At 35.0% G+C, this 22,353-nt stretch overlaps 1 long non-coding RNA gene across 1 annotated transcript; it reads right to left on the bottom strand.

Annotated features, from left to right (window-relative positions):
- Window positions 1–429: 429 nt before the first annotated feature.
- On the bottom strand, window positions 430–22,138 carry LOC123868803. The gene is made up of 3 exons (XR_006796726.1): window positions 22,045–22,138; window positions 4,475–4,544; window positions 430–790 (listed from the first exon to the last, which is right to left on the bottom strand). It is a non-coding gene; the product is annotated as an uncharacterized LOC123868803 (long non-coding RNA).
- Between the last annotated feature and the right edge of the window lie 215 nt (window positions 22,139–22,353).

Here is a 22,353-nt window from a genome sequence, read left to right as displayed (position 1 = left end):
TGGTCTTGATGGCCGCCGTGCATGCACCACACAAACCTCTCTAGAACCGAATTTGTCGCCTTACTTCAAACAAATTCGGATCTACAGGGTAGATGTAGGGCACTAATATCGATGCTCAAAACACACCAAATTTTCGATCTCTTCGGTCCATTGCCATTGCTGTCTTGTAGTCATTTTTATATAAAAAAATCAAGGAGTAAAGCTAAAAAAGGAATGTATAAAATTAAGATTAATATGAGTGTAAATTTTCATACAATCAAAATATTATTGAAATATAAGCGTAAAGAGAATTATAATTTCAAACTGAATTTTAAGTTTGGTTCAACTAAGTATGGGCAAATATTAATTAGTAGATACCAGAAGTGAAAATGATAACCTTTTTACTTCTTGTATCTACTAATGTTTGTAAGATTCAATAAAATCAGACAATTATAGTTCTCCACTTTACGATTTTATATTGTTCTTATTAAATTAATAGTAGAGGCTGACCTACGTACCTAAATACATTTAAAATGATAAATATGCCTATTGTATAAAAAAATATTTTCTACCTAATACTAAAACTTTCTTATGAAAAGCTCTAGGTATAGATGTTTTTCTTTTTGTAAAAGAACAATTATTTGCCCTCTTAATTACTTTCTTATCTATCTATACTTAATTATAAATAAGTATTTACAATAAACCTAAATAGAATCGTTGATAAATAATAAATTGATAATAAGTTATAGAAATTGCAGGGCGACCGGCTAAGTCTTACAAAACTCTCTTCTTAGAGCTTATACGGCTGCATCTGAAATAAATAAAAAACATATTATTTATATTAAAAAAATACTCACAGGTAACATCTTACACTTACAAATTAAACCAAAGAGTGACATCAATCACAATTAAAATTAGTGATGTCAACACTCAATGGAATTTTTTATCGATTGTTGAATTATTGTAATCCACTACGCGCGCGTTAGTACAGAATGACTCCATTAAAGCGTGTAACTGGCGACAGCGGCCGCCCCGTCACGATCGATCATCGTAATTTAGCCAGTCTACGTATGATAGACTAAAAATAATCAGGGACGACATGTGAGGACATCAATATTAATAAAACCAACAAAATCCACAGATGAGTAATTGAATAATCGCGGACAAGGTTAGAAAGTTAGTAAAGATTCTTTAGAAGAAAGCTAAATAAGTACCTACAAGTAAGTTTTCGATGTCTATTTTGGGAACAAGCAACGGAAGGAAGCTGTTTATATTTTCTTTGTAAAGCATCAAGTATGCATTCTAGACGTTTTATGCTAATCAATATGTACAACGAGGTGCGTGCGGACACGTAACAAATGAGATATTTCGCAAATGTTGCATCACTGTGACTCACACAATAAGTCATATTCGCAAAGGGATTTTTATTTTACACTCAATCACACTTGCCGCGTATTTAATAAAGCTTCCTGCGCAGTTTTATGTAAACTAACCGTTTAATGTAGAAATCGAATAAATTAAAGAAATGGTTGGGAAGAAAAACAAGGAAATACAACAAGTCCTTAGTAATTAGCAAAATCGATTCCGGTTTGCACGGGCCGCCTAATAGTGGCGCGTCACTATGTCTGAGCAGTCGAAATTCGTTGATTCGCCAACCTTGGCGAATGGAGGGCACCATCCGCCCGGCGGCAGAGCGGCGCAACTGGGTCACAGGACAGGCGCATGCGTGCTCCGGACGCGGGCAATGAGCGCCGCCCCCGGCCTAGGACCGATGAATGGCCCAGACATCACGACCAACATAAAATGACCCCCCCTTCTTATTAACCTCCAGTCGAGGAAACAACCAGCTACCGCCCATTCAAAAGCTCTTGTACACTGGGCGGGCAATCGAGCAGCTGTTGGGCAAATCTTTCGAGTTCAGCCCACTAGTTGCAAAACTGAGTTGAGGGTGTTTGATTAGACGGCGTAGACGAGACATTTCGTTACTGTTAGCAACTGAGGTTATGATAATAACAGTCTGCTACTAGACTATTGATCCAGCTCATTCTTTGTAAAACCTCTTGTCGATGTTTGAATAAATTAAGGTTCAATGACTTGCATTATGACTTTGAATATTTTATTATGATGGGGCTATTATGAAAAGGCAATGTTTTAGGCCATTCAATTTATTGATACTCGTTGTTTCATTTCCTGTTTCATTTCCATTAAAAATGAAATAATATTTTCAAGATCTTCTTTTGTACCAAATCATTAACTGTTATTCCAAGCACTTAAATTACCTATCAATGAAAGTCATTGAATCAAAATAAAAGCCTAAAATATATTCTAGTATCACGATACTGTTTCAGTACAAATTAATGTAAAAACTCACCGAGTTTAAGAAAAATGAATTATTCCCAAGATAACAATCAACTTAAATTAATAACTCCTTAATTTAGAAGAAATCAAATTAAATTAAAAAAAAATTACAGCTTATGGTAATAGAACTGAGAACTGTTGTGATCACAACGACAGTCGATCTCACTCTGAAGTGCTCTCACACATCGCATCGCTAGAGACTGCTGGTGATGAAAAACTATTAGCAACCTACTAATTGTATGGCAGCCTACATAGGCGGCGGTAATTGCTCCATTTACACGTTTTGTTAGTTGGCTGTGCATAATTGTTGACTGTTTGCTCGGGAGATATGAATGTGCCAACCACGAGTAAGACAATATTTGAAATTATTCCTACGCTGGAAACTGGAGTAGCATCCGATGGTACTGGTAGTGTTAATGGGCTCGTTTATAACTTTTATGAGGCTGATGGTTTTTATGAGCACGCAGTAATCGATGACTCATGTTTGATGCTAGCTATTTAAAATTTTTCCTTGACACATTGCAATAGTACAGTTAAAAGAAGTTATCTGAGTTCTAATGATTTCTAATAGGTGTTCAGTAGCGACGTTCATATAATATGCTTTTTATAGCATTGTTTAATAAATCACAATGATTTATTTTCCAAAAAAAATCTTGATTATATATATCCAATATCTTATATAAATATATGATGATATCTTTTACCAAATTTTAACCAAATTTAAATAAGTTTTAAATCTAATTCAATTCAATAAAGAGCATCGTTTGACAATCCTGAAGTTCTGATCACCTTCATTCAGGTAATGTAGGTAGGTATCTATGCTAACTATGCATATTTCCCAAATATGTTTATAAACTTCGATAAATTCAAATTCAAATTCAAATTCAAATTATTTTTATTCAATTAAACTTTTACAAGTGCTTTTGAATCGTCAAAATAATCTACCACTGGTTCGGAATGCTGTTCCTACCGAGAAGAACCAGCAAGAAACTCGGCGGTTGCTCTTTTCAAATGTACAATTTACAATAATATGCCATACTGTATACAAGCAATTGCAGCGCCGTGTATTGCTGGAGCGCATCAAATCCAAGCTTTTTTGTCATTTACATAATCTTCGATTGTATAATAAGCTTTTTTCAGGAGCATACTTTTAATAGATTTTTTAAAATTTACATACATTTGAATGTAGCAGAATTAATGTCATGTATTTTCTATAGGTAAGTTTAATAAAATAGGTACAACAAAATCTGTGACCTCTACAAAACAATTGATCCATGAAAGATTAGTTCATTCTAAACTCAGCATTCACATTTTAGTAAATAGTAGATCATTATTATTTCCATTAGTGATACGATCTGCATCTTTGCGTACAATAGATTCAGTTTGAACTTCCGCTAGATCAACAGCTGTGGATACTGGATGGTGACGTATATAGAAACATAAGGCAACATTTAAATTAGAATTCTCTGATGCAAATGTCAGGAAGTTCTTGTCTAATAACTGCGAAACATTTGTCTTTTCCGCTCTTTTTAGCTATTTCATGTCTATAAAGTAATTGTTAAGAAGTTAATAAGGTTGTTTATTGATTATGATTATGATTTCAAATAAAATCAGATTTCGTCAATATACCTACAGAAAAGGAGATTTGTATCATTAACACTTAAAGTAGAAATGCTAACAAATGCCGACCTAGATTTTCTTGGTTCATTTCATAAAGCAAATTATCGGCGGGCGTTGTTAAATACCGAATATAGAGTCTATTGTCCGTGCTTTATGATGCCCATTCATGTTGAAATACCTTTGTTTGAATTAGGTAGTAGTAAGTGGTGTGGATGCAAGCGGAATGTATTTTTAAACGCTCTGCTTTTTCTCAATCGATTTTAACGGTGTTCAAAGTGACACGTGATGACATAGTTTTATTTAAATGATCTTTACAAAGAGCATGGAACTGATGAGTTGAGGATTTAGGGTTTGAAATAAATAATAATTTAAGAGCTTAAAAATATAAGTGAACCTATTTAACGGTCCAACGAGGAAATGATACGCTGGATCATCGGAACAATTTATTTCAACACTTCAATACAAATTTAAAATAGATCAATTTCTATTATAAAAAGATTTATTCGTAACTACTTACAAATAATAGCGTCTTCGATTCTCGCTCTCAAACGTCCTGTGGGATGTGCTGTGATGGTCGTAAACAGCATCTGGAAATCATTAATTACTTAACCTTAAAAATAAAAAAATAAATAAAAATGCAGATGGGTATTAACACCTCGAGAATACTAAGCAAATAATAATTACTATAAGTATCATATTATTAGTTTCCAACGATGGAAACTGACCTTGTTCATCCTGCTACGTATACGCGCCAAACTGGCATTGACTTGACAGTCCCGCCAAACATGGCCGACGCTCGTGTGGGAAGCGGAAATAAACGAATTAGTACGAGCCAGAAAGGATAGAACAATTCAAACGCGTGTGCAAAAAAGGGACAGGAGACAGGATCCTGGCCGTTTAGAAAGGGATAACGATACGGGATTTGATAAGCGAGTGAAAGGATAAGAATCTCGTCTAAACGGTTTTTAGGGTGGAGCTGTCTGGACTTTCGGAGCGCAGATGGCAACAAAAAGGGACCAGTCGGGACTAAAATTTGGGCATAAATTGAACGACATTTTTGCCACATTGCAAGTTGCTACGAAGCTCTTTAATTTCTAAAACATCCTATCCTATAATTTTGTATTAGACTAGATTTTTATATTTAAGTATTGATATTAAAAACTACGGATTCTATCCAAGTGTCAAATTACTCATTAGGTAGGTACCTACTTATTCTACATCTTACTAACGTTGGATCCAAACTGTAACCTGTTCTTCCTTTCTGAGTTCTTCAAAGATGAAGTTATTGATATGGTGACTTTTACTATCGTCAACATATTTTGACGCTGTTTTTATTTATTAACCTTTCTACCATTTGTTTTATCATTACTTATTGCTTTGTCCTCAAAAGATTTCGGTTATATTTCGGCAAATTCTTCATATTGTATCATCATCTATTTAACAGCTGTTAGTCTGGTCTAGGTTAAAATGATTAACATACTCTCGCATACTTACTCTCGATTAGTTTCTGAGTCGGTAATATCCTAGGTCAAATATTAAAATTTCTGTATTGTAATTGTGATACAGAGCCTATGGAAAAGAGTGACTAATCGTTCTAAATTCGTTGATAGGTTTGCCGGGTGTTATTTTTATTCTAATAAAACGCGTTTCGCATAACGGAATGATGAGTAGGTATTCAAGTCACGCGGTCACTGACATAGGATTTATTGTATGCTTCCTGTCCTGTTATTAAAATTTCTAACATCAAAACTAGTATTCCGATGTTTAACTTCATTGTTTTACTCATTTCTGTGGTAGGTTTTTTTTTATTATTTCTTACTATGGTAATCAAGTAGGCAATAGAGAATGGTGGTGATGAAATAAAGTCAAAAAATTGAAACGTAAGGTACCTAGTAACTACAATAAATTGGGAAATTTCAGCTAAGATCACCATATACCTACTTAGGAGTTTCCCTGAGGGATAAGAGACGAAATGAAGAGATCCGCAGGAGAACCAAGGTCACTTACATAGCCCAAACTATTAGCAAGCTGAAGAGGCAGTGGGCATGCCTGTCGTAGAGGCGATGGCTGGTGTGCCGGAAAGTATAAGCAAGCGTAGTGTGGGACGCCCTCCAGCACGATGGACCGATGGTGTTAAGCGGCTGGCGGGAAGTGGCTGGACGAGGAAAGATGAGGACCGGGTGCGGTGGTGCTCTTTAGAGGAAGCCTATGTTCAGCTGTGGGCTTCCACAGGCCAATGATGGTACCTACCTATGGAAACTTCTTAACGTGTAAATTGTAGAGACAAAATAAAATCTAAATTTTCCAATGCTGATAATGTTATCTCATCAACCTAATTCAGCTTAAATTATCTTATAATATAGTGTTAAAGATAAAAGATTAAGGCAAAGGAAGCTGCCATATCTAATGTTTGCGTTGGTATCGTATCAAGGCAGATTAAGGCCCAGTGTTTGTCATCAGAACAGGTAGCTGATAAACAGCTATTTGACTTAGATAAGTGAGATTATCATCGAATAATTATATATAAAGCTGGGTTGAGTACAGATTTATGTGCACCTCATTTGGATAAAAATGTTGTGAACCTTATTCTTCATCATCTTCATCATCATCATTATCATCAAACATATAGACGCCACTGCTGGACAGGTAAACCTATACTTGCAATAAGAGAAATTAGCTTACGGACAAATTAGCTGATTAACTGTTCGTGCCAAATATTCTGATCCAAAGAAACTATCTTCCGTAGCATCGGAATTCGATCGAAATAATTGGACCGCATTTGGACTGACGGACGGACGGGTTAATTTTAGTGCGTAGGTAGGTAACTTGCAGACAGAAACAGACGGTGCGGCGACAATGACTGTCACAATTTTACGAGTCTTCGGTTCAAGCAAGACTTTTTTTTTTCTCTCTCGTCTGGCTTTACAAAGATTAGCCAATGTCAAGTTTGAAGATATGTATTTACAAGTTAGAGAAACTATATAAGTATGAACTTATATATAGTTATGGACACACGCGCGGCGCCCCCTTAGACCGCTTCCCAGTCAGTTCTACCGCCAAAAACACCAGTAAAACACAAAACCCGGCCTTTTAACAAAAAGAAATACTCCAAAAAGACAGAGCAAACACCAACACAGACGAAGTACAACAAGACTTTGGTAATTTGCCTAAACTAAGACTGAGGCCACACCACAGGCCACACGCTGCGTTTCCGGTGCGTTGCGGCGCCGCTGTGGATTTGAGTACCTATTGGGTGCCACACCGCCGTTAAACAACGCGATGTGCAACGGCGTAGCCACGACCAACATACAAGTGATAACAGCATTCACGATGCCGTTTGGTGTTAGACGATTTTAACCCCAATTCAATTGCCATAAGACGTTAACCGTTCAATTGTGGCCACTCAGTTTAACGCGTTGATTATCGCGATAATTATGGCGTTGTTGGGCATTGACGTTAACCTTTATGTAGTCGCAACATAACTGAATCGTCACTTACTACTAATACCTATTCCACAGCCTTTTTAGGGTTCCTTACCTCAAAAGGAAAAACGGAACACTTATAGGATCACTTTGCTGTCTGTCTGTACACATCTATGTCTGTCTGTCTGTTTATCTGTCTGTCTGTCTGTCTTTCTGTCTGTCTGTCTGTCCGTCTGTACGTCTGTCGTGTCTGTCCAGAAAACCTATAGGGTACTTCCCGTTGAGCTTATCTTGAAATTTGGCAGGTAGGTAGGTCTTAGGTCAAGTAAAGGAAAAATCCGAAAACCGTGACTTTGTGGTGACATCACAAAAAACATTAAAATGTGTGTTAAAATTCAAAGTAAGAGAACTATCCCAAGTGGGGTATCATATGAAAGGGCTTTATCTGTACATCCTAAACCAGATTTTTATTTATTTTTACCCTTAATGATTTTTAATTTATCGTGCATAGTGTCAGAAAAATATCCGAGTAGGTGTGTACCTACCTACTTAGGTACCAAACCCTCGGTGCGCGAGTCTGATTAGCACTTGGCCGGTTTTTTATGTTAAATAAAAATGTTTCTGATTCAAATCAAGAACTAATTATATTTTATGCGAACAAAGACAAAGAAAGCAGTTGCTACCTGCCCATAAAAAGCTACTTTTACAAAAGTAATGCCTACTCTCAAAATTAAAGTCGTAAAAAGACGCCCCTGAAGAAGTCTCCGTAGAAGACACGCAATCCCAAGTAAGTAGGCATTATTATTTATTTACAAGTTTGTTTATGAAGTTTGGAAGTTTAATGACAACGAAAATAACTTGCCGGGTAATAAAATACATTAATTTTGATACAACATTGTCACGCAATTTACTATACACTTTAATATACTTGCTGGGATGTCTGTTCGAAACCTAAATTGGGCCTACTTCTACTTATCTATTGGTCTAGATTTTTTGGTTAGTGAAATTATGATACAGCTGCTTATTAGATACTAAACTAAAATCTTAAATTAATAAATACCTAAGCATCACTAAATTCTTATCTTTATTGAGAATATCATTATTATTATAATGTAAAATAAAATTACAGGACCTAAACCTAAAGACAGAATAAACATGTCTAGCTATAATAAGTGCTAATAGGATAGAGTTTTAAGAAGCTACGGTATTGACAAAAAAACCGGCCAAGTGCAAGTCAGACTCGCGCATCGAGGGTTCCGTACTCGGGTATTTTTTCCAACATTTTGTACGATAAATTAATAACTATTATGCATAAAAATAAATATTTGTTTTAGAATGTAGAGCCCTTTCTTATTCATATGTAGAGCCCAAGACACGCCACTTGATAGGATATTTATCTTTCTTTGAAAGTTGAATATACTTAATTACATATTTGTTCGTGAATACATTTTTTTTTTTGTGATGTAACAAATTCACGGTTTTCGGATTTTCCCCTTCACTACCTACCTGCCAAACATGATTCTAGGTCAACGGGAAGTATTATAGGTACGCTATAGGTTTTATTGACAGACATGATAGACGGACAGGCGGACAGACAGACAGACAACAAATTTATCTTATAAGGCTTCCATTTTACGTACGGAACCCTAAAAAATGACAAAGCGTGAATTTAAATTCTCCTTTGCAATATTCGTAGATTCAAAATGCTTAGGACCAAGCCAAGGTCAACAGCGACCATCAAATCGGATGTATCGTAAAAAAAAATTATAGCGACTCGCTCGTTTAGCCTCAGCGAGCCTATGCGTACCAAATGTGGAAGACATTCAAATCAGATGGAATTGTAGATATTATTTTTATTGTATTATTTACTGACAGAGGTCGGAGTCTGCGCGAAGAGGACAGAGGACCCGAACTCGTCGATATTGGTGCTCGCAGTACGCATGTGCGGAAACCTTGTCGCTTGATAATTTTCTGATTTACCATTTTATGAATGTTAATAGGCCTATACGCGGTTTCGAGCAAAATAATCCGTCTTTTTTTTTGATTATTAGACACCTATAGCGACTTCGTCCGCGTGGATTTAGGTTTTTTAAAGATCCCGTGGGAACTGTTTGATTTTCCGGGATAAAATGCCTATGTCAATTACAGGGACGCGAGCTACCTCGGTACCAAATTTCATACAAATCGGTTAAACTGTTGGGCCGTGAAAAGGTAGCAGACAGACAGACAGACACACTTTCGCATTTATAATATTAGTATGGATTAAATTAAGGTTAGCGTAAAAAGCAGATGTTATGTATATCAGGCTGAGCAAAAGCAACAGACTTAAATCTGATAAGATCTATGATTGATAGATAGATATAATAAAATAGGTAGGTAAGTAGGTGAACTAATATTATTATTACAATTACACAACACATAGGTAGTACCTACAGTAATAATCAAGAATATATTATTAGCACATAATGGCTGAGACAATAAATCCTCCAAGGAACCCTATACTTACTTACTTTCATTACTTGGTGTAGTATCTACGCGTTCCGATCCTATTATTTTATGCTGTGACAATTTTCTGACCTAGTGGTTTTTAAATAGTTCGCAGTGTAGCGAGGTACAGTCAAAGGCCCTAAGTTGCTTAGCACCTTAACAGGGCTCTCTCCGTCACTCGCTTCATACAATCGTAGTTCCAATTTCATTTGAATATTAAGCAACCAAAGTCCATGAAATTTTGCAGATATATTCTAGAAACTAATATCTACCTATTCGCGTGGCACGGTTATGCACATGCGTTAGGCGTATGTGGCGTGTTTATAGAAAAACGTCATATTATGTGCGACAGCTTTTTGATGCAATAGTTGTAATGTTGGGCGTTAAATAGGGGATGAAAGTTTGTATGAAATTCCGTAATTTTTCAAGTTAAATATATGAAAATCCATTTTTAGGCTTTTAAATAAAAAATGACGAAATACCTAAGTGTTTCAGAATTTTTAGAAATTTAACCCCCAAGGTGGTTAAATAAGGAATGAAAATAACGTCACTTTTGAAGTCAATGAAAATTGTTAGTAGGTATTTAGGCTTTCAGGAAAAATGAAGACGTAGGTACCTACCTACACATGTTTCAAGATTTTTAAAACTTTCTCCCCAACACCGATTTTCAAAAATTCCACTCAAGTGAAGCCGGGTTCGGATTAATATGGTTATTTTGAGAGGGGTTTCTTGTCCAGGTATAATTATCTACAGATAAGTATGAAATAGACTGTGATATAACTTTTCATCCCAATTTTAAAATAATTTTATTAGCATCATAAGGTACCTAATAAGTAATAACTAATTTAACCGAATATAAAAATAGTTAATGTAAGATGGAATAAAATATTCAAATCACTTCATAGATGTATGGAAATAGTGATCATATCACATAAATTCATAATCCTTTATGGAGGTCAAACGATTATACTTAGGTATTTAAAAAACCGGCCAAGTGCGAGGCAGACTCGCGCACCGAGGGTTCCGTACTCGGTTATTAGTTCCGACATTTTGCACGATAAATCAAAAACCATTAGGTATGCTTAAAAATAAATAAAAATCTGTTTTAGAATGTTTAAGTAAAGCCCTTTCATATGATACCCTACTTGGTATAGTTATCTTACTTTGAAAATTGAAACGCATTTTAATTTATTTTTTCTGTGATGGAACCACAAATTAACGGTTTTTGGATTTATTCCTTTACTTGTGCTACAAGACCTACCTACCTGCCAAATTTCATGATTCTAGGTCAACGGGAAGTAGGTAGGTACCCTATAGGTTTTCTTGACAGATACGACAGACAGACCGACAGATAACAAAGTGATCCTATAAGGGTTCCGTTTTTCCTTTTGAGGAACGGAACCCTAAAAATCCTAATTTACAACAAGGTAAGTATCTACAATCTACATACCTACGTACCTAAGTAATATAATAACACAGTGGTGTTAGTTAGGTAGGTATGTTACCGAAACTTAGTAGTAGGTATCTGTGGTAGTATTGTGCCCTTGGATAAGGTTCTATATTCACTAAAGCGGAGACAGGTAGGAACGTGGAGATGTGTTTAACATAGCAATTGGGTCAGGTCACGATTCGATAGACTAGCGTCCGCCAGGCGGTTTCGCTTGGCGAGAATATAAATAATCTTTATTCCCTATCCTGTGGGAATTTCAAACAATCCGGCATATTCCTTGTCGATATTATTATAAAGGAAATTCTCCTTTCTAGGTCCAATGCTTTTAGGTTTTGATCTGGGCGTTGATGAGTCAATCAGTGAGAGCGGACTTTTCTTTTATATTACCTACCTAGACATATTTAAATGAAGTGTTTTATTTTTCACGCCATCTGACTATAATATGATTGATCTATAAAGGTCTGGTTTCCATCTAAGCGGAGCGGAGAAGAGATGTTGACCAATCAGGCTCTTAACAGGGCTCTCTCCGTCACTCGTTTCATACCATTTCATACAATCGTAGTTCCAATTTCATTTGAATATTAAGCAACCAAAGTCCATGAAATTTTGCAAACATATTCTAGAAACTAATATCTGTGTCTGTGGTGTTTTAGATTTTTCTAAAAATATGTAGTTTTAAAATTACAGGGGCTCAAAGATTTGTATGAAAATTTTAAGACCGCGTAACTTTGAAACCGAATATTTTAACAGAAATCTGGAAAACCACAGACATAGATATTAGTTTCTAGAATATGTCTGCAAAATTTCATGGACTTTGGTTGCTTAATATTCAAATGAAATTGGAACTACGATTGTATGAAATGGTATGAAACGAGTGACGGAGAGAGCCCTCTTAATTGATGACGTGAAAAAAGTATCCTGTTAACTTTTTAAAATCTTATTGGACAGTCGTCTTTACTCTTTACCCATCTCTGCATTTGTGAATACCGGTAATTAATTTAAAAGCGATTTAAACAGTGAAGGATCAAAAATTTGAAATCTATCGTCCAACAATTTTTTTTTTCTTTTTTTTTCAAGATAATTTCTAGATATATTTTTCTGTCATTGAATCTAAAAATATCTATATAATCCTTCACGACGTGATTTAGACTTACGCCGTTTATATTGTTATTTCAATTCCAAACCGTGTCACGTAAAGTCGTATTTTGTGTAGATGTTATCATTTTTACTGTTGGTCGATTTTATTACAAGCTATCACACGCTGGGTGGTTTCCGGTAACCTATATTGAGTGCTATGAATAGTTACATGTAATCTATCATCATCATCATCTTAACCCTTCGCTGGCCCACTAATAAGTACGAATTTCCTCTCAGAATAAAAAGGGTTTAGATCATATTCGATCGCTGGCCAAGGGCAGATTAGCAGACCTTACTAACTTCGAAGTGCATGGAGAGTTCTCAGGCATGCAGGTTTCCTTACGATGTCTTCCTCCACCGTTAAACTACCATGCTAAGTATTTTATAATAAAATTATCATTTATATTAAACAAAGTAGAAAATTGCCATCGTAGGTAGGTAGGTATACTTATATAGGTATACATAATGTTTTTGTTATCACATAGGTACGAGTAAGTATATTAATACATTCAATACATGATTATTATATAACCGCACGTGCTATAACAAACCGTAATATCGATTTAATTTGGAATAAATCTTTGAGTTCCACATTTTAGACATTAAAATCGAACAAGTATCATAATCAAGGCGCCTAGACACCATTTCCTTATATAGAGTGACAACTCAACGAATAAGTTTTCTCTTTAAAGGCATAGCCATCAAATCGTCAGCATATAATGAATAAGTGATAGGTATTTCTGGACGACAAATAATAATAATTTTACCTGTATACTATATAATTGCAAAATATATTTATGTATTTAGTTATAAGTCGAGAACTACGTACCTACATAACGCATAAACAAATTAATCTCTAGGTATTACTTTATTTTATTTTTATTTATTAGGTACAAAGAGAGAGTGGTAATTTTGGGAGTTTGTGTATAATGATTAATGAAGCATAGGTAATCTCCAAAACCATTGCACCTCTGTATTTGTACATTAGGTATTCTATATAGACATAGATTAAGATCAATGTAAGCATGTACATACATTTAAAAATCCTAGAAAATCGCTAGTTTTACTTATACCATTAGGTACTATTTTCCAAACCTCCTACCTAGTTGTGAAGTAGGTAAGTAAGTAGGGAGCAGGGACTATTTATTATATTTGTTTAGTATACATAATACACAATAGGTATATATCATCATATAGGTACGCATAATATACCTACGGAAGAACTACGAAAGTGCGTTCCTATATTGTCCTAACGTAAAGGGAGCATACCTAATTTCAAATCTACTTCTCTGTGATCAATGCCTAATGAGTACCTAAGCAAATAACGTAATACCTAAGTAGAATTCTTTATATTATAGCTGTGCTTTAATGATGCAATTAGGTACGCAATGATTCGTGTATTAAAAAAAAAAATTGAATTAATTGAACTATTTTTTTGTAAAAAAACCACTCTCGCAATACCTCCAGATGTAAAAATATACTACCGTATAAAAAAATAATGCATAATAACTTATTTCAGAACGAACGAAGCAAATTCAAATTGAAAATGGAACGCTTACCAAGCGAGGCGAGGCAGCTGCGCGCGGAGTGCGAGAGGCACAGACTATGTAAAATGTAACACCCTTCGCCCCGCTCCACCCTACTGCCTTACGCTACCCTTTAACTTGGGATCCAGGCCCAGGGTTGACAGATTCCCAGATTTGATTACAGAAGGATTAATATAATAAAGTAAAACAAGCATAAATCGTTATTGGTTACCTACCTGATGATAAGCGCGACTCATTCATGTGGATTTAGGTTTTTACAAATCCTGTGGGAGCTCATTGATTTTCCAGGATAAAATAGTAGTCCTAACCTATGTCAATTTTCCAAGTTTTAACGACTTCTACCTATCCAGGCAAGAAATCACGGCGGTCCTTTGCTCTTATGCGATGTGATTGAACCAACAAACCAATTAGCCAACAAACAAACACACTTTTGCATTTATATAACAATAAAATGGGTAGTAATTTATCAGTTGCAAATTAAAAAAGTCTTTTCCTCTCACCATTCAAGAAATGAAAAAAAAATTTAGAACTTTTATATTTAAGTAGGTAGAGCCATTCAGCTGCCTTCAGAATGGAACTTTTAATTTAAAAAAAATAACTAAACCGTTTACTATTTCAATTCATTCAAAAATCATTATTTTTATGAAAAATATCTTTCATGTAGGTATCTAGGTAGGTACATATTATTTTCATTTTTTTAAATAAAATGCTGTAATTAATGGTCTCCCGTATAAAACTAAAATCTATACTCTATAGGTACCTAATTCAAGTTTTTAAAGTGAGTTCTACAAGAAATGGCAACTGACAACCCTAGATCCACGGGGGCTGGATATTGCTGTTTGTTTTAATGTTACTGGCACGGGATGCCTCTGGATGCCTTTTTATGGGATATGTAGAGCAGGTAGCTGAAATTTTGTTTACGATTCGGTATTTTGGAGATAGAGTAAACAAAACAAACCAAACTATTTTAAATCAAAATATAGGTATATACTTACCTAACTTCACTGTGAAACTACAGTAGGTACTACGTAAGATTTCACAGTATGATTTTTTTGTTTAATGGGTAAAAATTTAGTAAAAAAATATGGTTTTTAATATATTATGTATAATACTGTCATTGTTGTCTACTACTTTCACTGTGAAATTACGGTCCTCGTTTACTGTACGTGGGAAATGGGAATTAATGATAATTTTTTTAATGGATTATTTTGTTATACTTAAAATATTTAATATGTATTATCATTGTGATAACCCCATAAATAACAATAATAACGCCATGTTAAAATCTAGTGGGAACACTGCCGAAGCGAAACAAAATTCTACGTTCTATATTTTACTTTTAACAAGATGCATTTTTTTTTGTTTAATGTTTTTTTAAAATTTGGTAGAAAATAGTTTTTTTATCTAATATCATTGTTAGATAGCATAGTTGCTTTGCGAGGCAGCGCGATTCGTATAGAGAAAGAGCCAGCGCGTGCCAGACCTTCGTTATAAAAGCTGAAACTCCCCAAATCTGATTGTCCCCAACACAGGGAGGAACGATCAGCGACTACGAAGTTTGGATCATGGTGGCTTTGGGAGATAACAGGTAATAAAGGTGTAAAAAATCTTGCGTCAAAGTATAAAGCCTATTTTTTTATATTTTTCTCGGAATAGTATTAGAAATCACGTCGTGCATTGCCAGACTTCTAGTACCGTGGCAGCCCCCTGGCAGACACCCTTAACTTTTAAACTTCAAAACTTAGTACTGACTGACTTGATGCAAATTTTTTACACATTTTTAGGGTTCCGTGCCTCAAAAGGAAAAAAGGAACCCTTATAGAATCGCTTCGTTGTCTGTCTGTCTGTCTGTCTGTCTGTCTGTCTGTCTGTCTGTCCGTCCGTCCGTCCGTCCGTCATGTCTGTCAAGAAAACCTATAGGGTACTTCCCATTGACCTTCGAGTAGAAATCATGAAATTTGGTAGTTAGATAGGTAGGTCTTATAGCACAAGTAAAGGAATAAATCCGAAAACAGTGAATTTGTTGTTAAAAACAAAAAAATGTGTTCATGAAAAAATAATATACTTACTAAATCATATATACCTAGATAGGATGTTGTCATTGTCTGTCTGGCACTGTCATTAACTTGCAGTGTTGCACATAAAAATGTTGAAATATTTTGATGGTATGGAACCCTGCATATGCGAGTCCAACTCGCACTTGACCAAGCTTTTAACTATTATCTACCAAAGCACTATATTATGATCCAAACTACATAGTCCCTGATTTTCGACAATACGCAAAGAAACTTTCAGCTTTTATAAAATAACAAGGTCTAGCACGCGCTGGCTCTCTCTCTAAAAGGAAAGTAGATAAGTATCTAAATAGGTATAAGTACTTGCGAAAAGCAGAGGTGAACATGGAAATGGTCAGGTCAAGGTGATGACCTAATCAATAGTTTGATTACGTAGGTAGGTAGTTATTTATTGCTGGTGGTAGGCCTTACTGGAAAAATCAAGTATGCACCTATGAATACTTAAATAGGTACATTACAGTACGTATAAATAATAACACTAAATTTTATTCAAAATTTCAAATTAAAGACTGTTGAATGATGCGCGCGCCTTCGTCCGCGTGGATTTAGGTTTTTAAAAATCCCATGGGATTTTCCGGGATAAAAAGCAGCCTATGTTCGTCCTTGGGTTGCAAGCAATCTCTGAACCAAACGTCAAATCGGTTAAAAAGATGTACTTACTTACTGTGAAAAGCTAGCTAGCTAGCTAAAAAAGACAGACAGACACACGGATACACTTTCGTATTTATAATATTAATATAGTATGGATAAGAAGAGTAAAAAGGATACAATGTTACATACTTAACACAATTTATTAGGGGGTAGGTATATTTTTATCTTGTTAGGGGGGCGCTTTTTTGATGCCTGATTTAACTATGAGATCTGGAACTCTATGGTCAATAATTCACATGTCTAATAGCGCATCTACACTGCAGTAGTGTTCTAAAGAACGTAATTGTGATGTAGAGGCACCTTAAGATAGTAAAAACTCTTTTTGTGAAGAGGATGAATTTATTAAGACGCTGCAAACAAAAATATCTTTAAATTACGCAAATATAGCAAGTATGTTCAAATTGTTTTTAACAAAAGTGGGAATTGACAGTGAAACCGTTACCTACTTGAAGAGTCTGACGTAACCGACCGGCGAAACTTAAGGCATGTTCATAATGCTAATTGATCTAATGCAAAAATTGTACGACGAAGGTGTCTTACTAGAAAATGCAGATGTTTGGTGATAGCATTTGTACATAATAAATATGTAGGTCAGGTCCCAAATTAATAAGTAAAGATTGATAAAAGAATTTAATACCTATCAAAATAGTATGCTAATCATTAGGTATATATTCATGTAGATATGTGAACAAACTGTAATTATAAAGGCCATAATTGAAACAAAGTTATGTAACAATAACTATATGAAAATGGTTAGAGGATGCTATGTCACTATCATACTACTTAGGCACATTATTGGTGTGGCTAATTTTGTATTTTTTTTCATCCCGCCCTTTTTCTAACTTGTATTGGAAGAGAAGATTAAACCAAGAATTTTATCTGAAAAAAATTAGGATAGATGCTTTTATCTTATCACTAACAACCGCGCGTGGTATCACTCGGCGAAAATGTGAACCCCCTTTATTCGCTATTCCGCTGGAATTTCGAAAAATACAGCCGTATTACTTGTCTACATTATAAAGAGAACCTCTGTTCATTTTAGTTTTCTAGATCCACCGTCCAAAGACTTGGGCTGGGGGTTAACGAGTCAGTTAGTAGTCAGGACTTTTTAATATTATTTACACAGTTTTGTAAAATAAAGGACCTGTTGATTTAAGAATGACTTTCAAATAAGAACTTTCATAATTTTCATAGTTTAAGATAAGATATTTAAGAATACATTTGTTCACGAGTCGCACATCTAAAATACCAGTCCAAACGACGCCTTAGGACTGTGACACGTCCGTCCGGTGCCTGTGTCCAACTAACGAGATGCCATATGGTGCCTTGTATGATACAGTTAACTCAGTATGTTGCTTACAATACAACAAATACATGCATGCAATTTAGATTCCTAACACCATTGTTGTAAAGATGATAATGGGTTGCAGGAAGATTGATTCTGGGTGGTCTACTGTTCTTAATCTTGTATTTAAGCATCGACAGGGAGTCAAGACAAAACGTGTTTTTATCACAGCATGTTTTGAGTTATGCCTATCTAAGATCTTTTAAATTAATTATAAGTCTGCAATAACCCTGATAACTAGATAATATTATGTTATGCATAGAATTATGAAAACTGGTAAATTATTAAAACTATAAAATTTAGATATTACCTATTTGGATTTTTTTATCGAAGAAATCGTATCTGATCATATTTCATGACTAGTGACCCGCCCCGGCTTCGCACTGGTAGCTTATTAGAAATTACGTAGGGATCTCTAATTTTTTGTAAATAAAACTTAGGAATAACGTAGCGTTCTACTGGTGAAAGAATTTTCAAAATCGGTTCAGTCATTCTAGAGATAACTTCCTACAAACACAAACTTTTTAGACCCTTAGTTGCCCTTAGGTTAAAAAAAGGTTTTTAATAAAAATTTACAACATAGGTCCAAGAGACCTTACCTAATACTACCTAGGGACACTGATTCAATAAACGATAACTCATTGCTCAAGATATTCATGCGAATTTATGTGCAACATCCATACGGCTAATAAATATGTATCGTATAGGCCTTATTTTGTTGAAGGTTATACAAATCTATCTACGTGTTAAAAGCATCGTCAGACTGATCTAATCAATAGAAGGAAACTGTCTACTATTCTGAACAAGATTTATGTATGACAACCGTTACGGCTTGAAGAGGAATAGATCAAAGAGAATAACATTGTTGCACATAGGACTCTGACCCTGCTAGTGATACCTACTTGAAAATTCAAAATCAAAATTAATTAAAATACTAGCTATAGTAAGCTGTATAGGCACGTATAGGTACGTGACAGGTAGAGATGGCAATCGGGGTGGGACGCCCCACACACCCGCACAGCCCTCGCAGTAACCCGGTGCGGAACAGCGTGAGTGAAGTGCGGATGTGCGGGGCATCCCCTCTCCTCATACCCCAATTGCCATCTCGACCTGTCCCGTACTAATAGATACCTGTAGGTACTATTCATTAATGACGTTGGGTTCCTAGATTCTGTCGCATACAACTCGATTAAGAGAATTAGAGATTTCAATTCTTCGAGACTTCTAGGTTTTACCTATCAGATGTTACTGATAATCCCAATAAAATTCGTACCTCCTAAGCCGGTTACGCATCCAGTTACCGACTTGGCTCACAACCTTCCTACGCAGATGCAATCATCGATAGGTATACGCTATCACAACTAGGCTAGGTAAGTAGGTACATGCTCCTTGTGGGTTAGGCCTTTCATTTTAAAGCTTCCATACCCGAAGGTTGCCTAGTTATTAAGCTATGAAAATTGAAAAAAAGTGTTATTTCTTCTACAATGCCACGGAACCGTTCGAGTGCACATCCGACACGCACACGACCGATTTTTTATAATAATATCGAGTGCAAAAGCAAAGCCCCTGTCAATCAGACTAACTAAAGATTATTCTGCTCGGACGCGCAGGGCCAATCCCACGTCGCTGCTCCCCCTATTGGTGAATTTAAAAAAAGAATTTCAATTTAATCCGCTCCCCTCTGTATAAGCTGACAGGCGGCTCTTTAACTGAGTCGTGTTGCCGAACAATTGAGTATATTTTTTTCAATCGGTTTCTCAATATGGAATTACTAGCTGTTACTCTGCTAGCGTTGCAATGCAACTCACACGCTAGGTAGGTAGTAACCAATTAATGATATCTACTATGTCAGACATCTTCACGCAAGTATCGATAACAACTGTACGAAGTTTCACCTCAATCGGAAGAACAAGAACGATGCGGAAACGCATATAGGTAACGAATGATTTATCATTTAACAAACATTAATTTTTACATTTTGGAGTTTTATATCTATCAGTATCTACTAGTTTTATCTCACAACTTCATCTACATCCGTATTACGCGTGAAATTCAACGCCCACAAGTTGCATATTTATTTAAAAATAAATAAAAGTTTTATTAAAATAAAGAATTTAATTTAATTAAGAAAAAAAAAGAACAAAACACCGTGGGTACTGGTGATTCAATTCTTTTTATTGAAATCCTGCTTAAATTAATTAAAAGGATGAGAAGACCTAAAAAAAAATCCAAATTGGTTCAGCCAATACGATGTGATACCTGCCTAGCTTTAGATAGAACTTGAGTAATATTAACGGTGCGCGTATTTATGAGGCTTCTCATAATATCACGGGTAGTTAATTATGGCATAAGTTAACCAAAACAAAATCATAGTTAAATCGACTAGAAAACTAGTATGTCGATAAGACTATCATCGATGTTTTACGATGCGACATTGTAGACGTCAAACTGCTTTTACTATCGGTTCTCGATTCAAACTTAAATTCAAACGAAAACTGTATGTATTTGCGATTTCAATGTTGGAGTCAATAATACGGTTATTAATTTTAAGCTCCAATTTATTGCTTTCCACTTTTTGTTTCTAAATTTTACCCATAATGATATCCCAAGGTGCTTTTATTTCAATAAGTATCAGAATTAACAATTTTTTACTTTATGAATTTGACTTTGCTTGTAGGTTTGCTTGTATGATATTATTTGACAAAATGTGGGAGTGTAATTTTATTGCTTTACAGAATACAAGTCGAACAATTTTCTTTTTCTTTTATAGATGCCAACAGTAACCCAGTCATTAAACTGGTTTTTAATCAGTTTTTTTCTATAATTTTAAAGGTAGAATTAAATTGAGAATTTATTGGTGAAATAACCACTATAGGGTTTATCCAAAATAAATCTTTATTGCAGACTTGGCCAGTCTGGCGGACTATGTCTTAAAGCCCTAAACCCTTCTTATTCTGAAGGAAGACCTGTTCTCAGTAATGGGCCAGCGATGATGATGATGATGATGCTATTAATAACAATGCATCGTGTTGGATAATACACATCATAGTGGTCTGGTCATAGAAAATATTAGTAGTAGCGCAGTTCAATGTTACATTGTTTGAAATATTAAGTAAGTACCTATGTCGAATTAATTTAATCTAGAACCATTCTAGAACACGTAGTAACGACATTGATTCCTTTCAATTAAAATGCGCAAGTCCCAAGTCGGCGCAGGCGCACCAGAGGTGCCTTTGTGGCGGCCATATTTTATTGCCTTTTTTTGGGCAACCTTTAAACAAAAATATCGCCATTCATGGAAGCCAGGTATAAATTTCACGTCAAGGGTTTTTGTGCTTAGGCATTTAACACAGGCCGCTACTTGCGATTAACTTTAGGAAGGAATTTTGTAAAGAAACTTGTTTGGATAAACTTTCAAATCCTATTTAATTTTGAAGGATTGTTTGAAATTATGTTCTATTCTATTTGCGAAATATTTTTCATTTTACTATCGCTCATTTTTAACTTTAAATATACCTAGTAATGCATCGTAGCATTGTATGGTCTTACCATCCAATGCTACGATGCAGCCAATTTTAATTTACGAATAAGCCGAAAGTTTAAAAATCTGTGTTCTTTCAATTAAATAAATAAAATTAAAGATAACAATGCGCACTTAATTGTTGCCTGTCAAAAAATGACACCTTAATTATGTTACTATATATTACTGTCGCCTGTCACATTAATTTTACAAGTTAAAACAAAGAAATTTAAAAATAATACACTACAGCAAAGGCTGATGGTTTCTTATTAAATATCAAAGACAATAATATTATTCTGTACAAAAAAAACCTGGATGCATCTTGAATCTGTGGCATCTAATTTCGAATTCATGTCTCGTTCATGAAATTAATGATTTTTTCCGTTCGACACCCAAAAAATGCTTTTCGGTATAGGAAATGATGAAATGTTTAAAATAGATAAATTTTCTTACCTTTTTCAAACTCGCCGCCATCGCTGTCGGTTGTTTTTAACGAAAAATTAATAAAATTGACTGTCAGCACTCATGAAACGCGTCTTGTTGCAAAGCTTCTACGGAGCTTTCTCAATTCTCAAAGCTTACTCAAATGTCATTAAAAATCCCATAATACTGCTTTACCGACGATATTTAACGCCATCTTTCATTGAATAGTCACAATTTTACGTCTTTGAAACCAACCTTATTTCTTGTGAAGAAAAGTTCTTTATTTCTAAATATTAAGTAACAATTTGTTTTTCAAATTAAGTATTATTGCGACCTTGT

This window comes from Maniola jurtina, chromosome 10 (genome assembly GCF_905333055.1).
Source record: "Maniola jurtina chromosome 10, ilManJurt1.1, whole genome shotgun sequence".
NCBI classification, from domain to species: Eukaryota; Metazoa; Arthropoda; class Insecta; order Lepidoptera; family Nymphalidae; genus Maniola; species Maniola jurtina.
The sequence above is the reverse complement of the archived record's forward strand: the minus strand, read 5'-3'. Positions and strand labels throughout refer to the sequence as shown.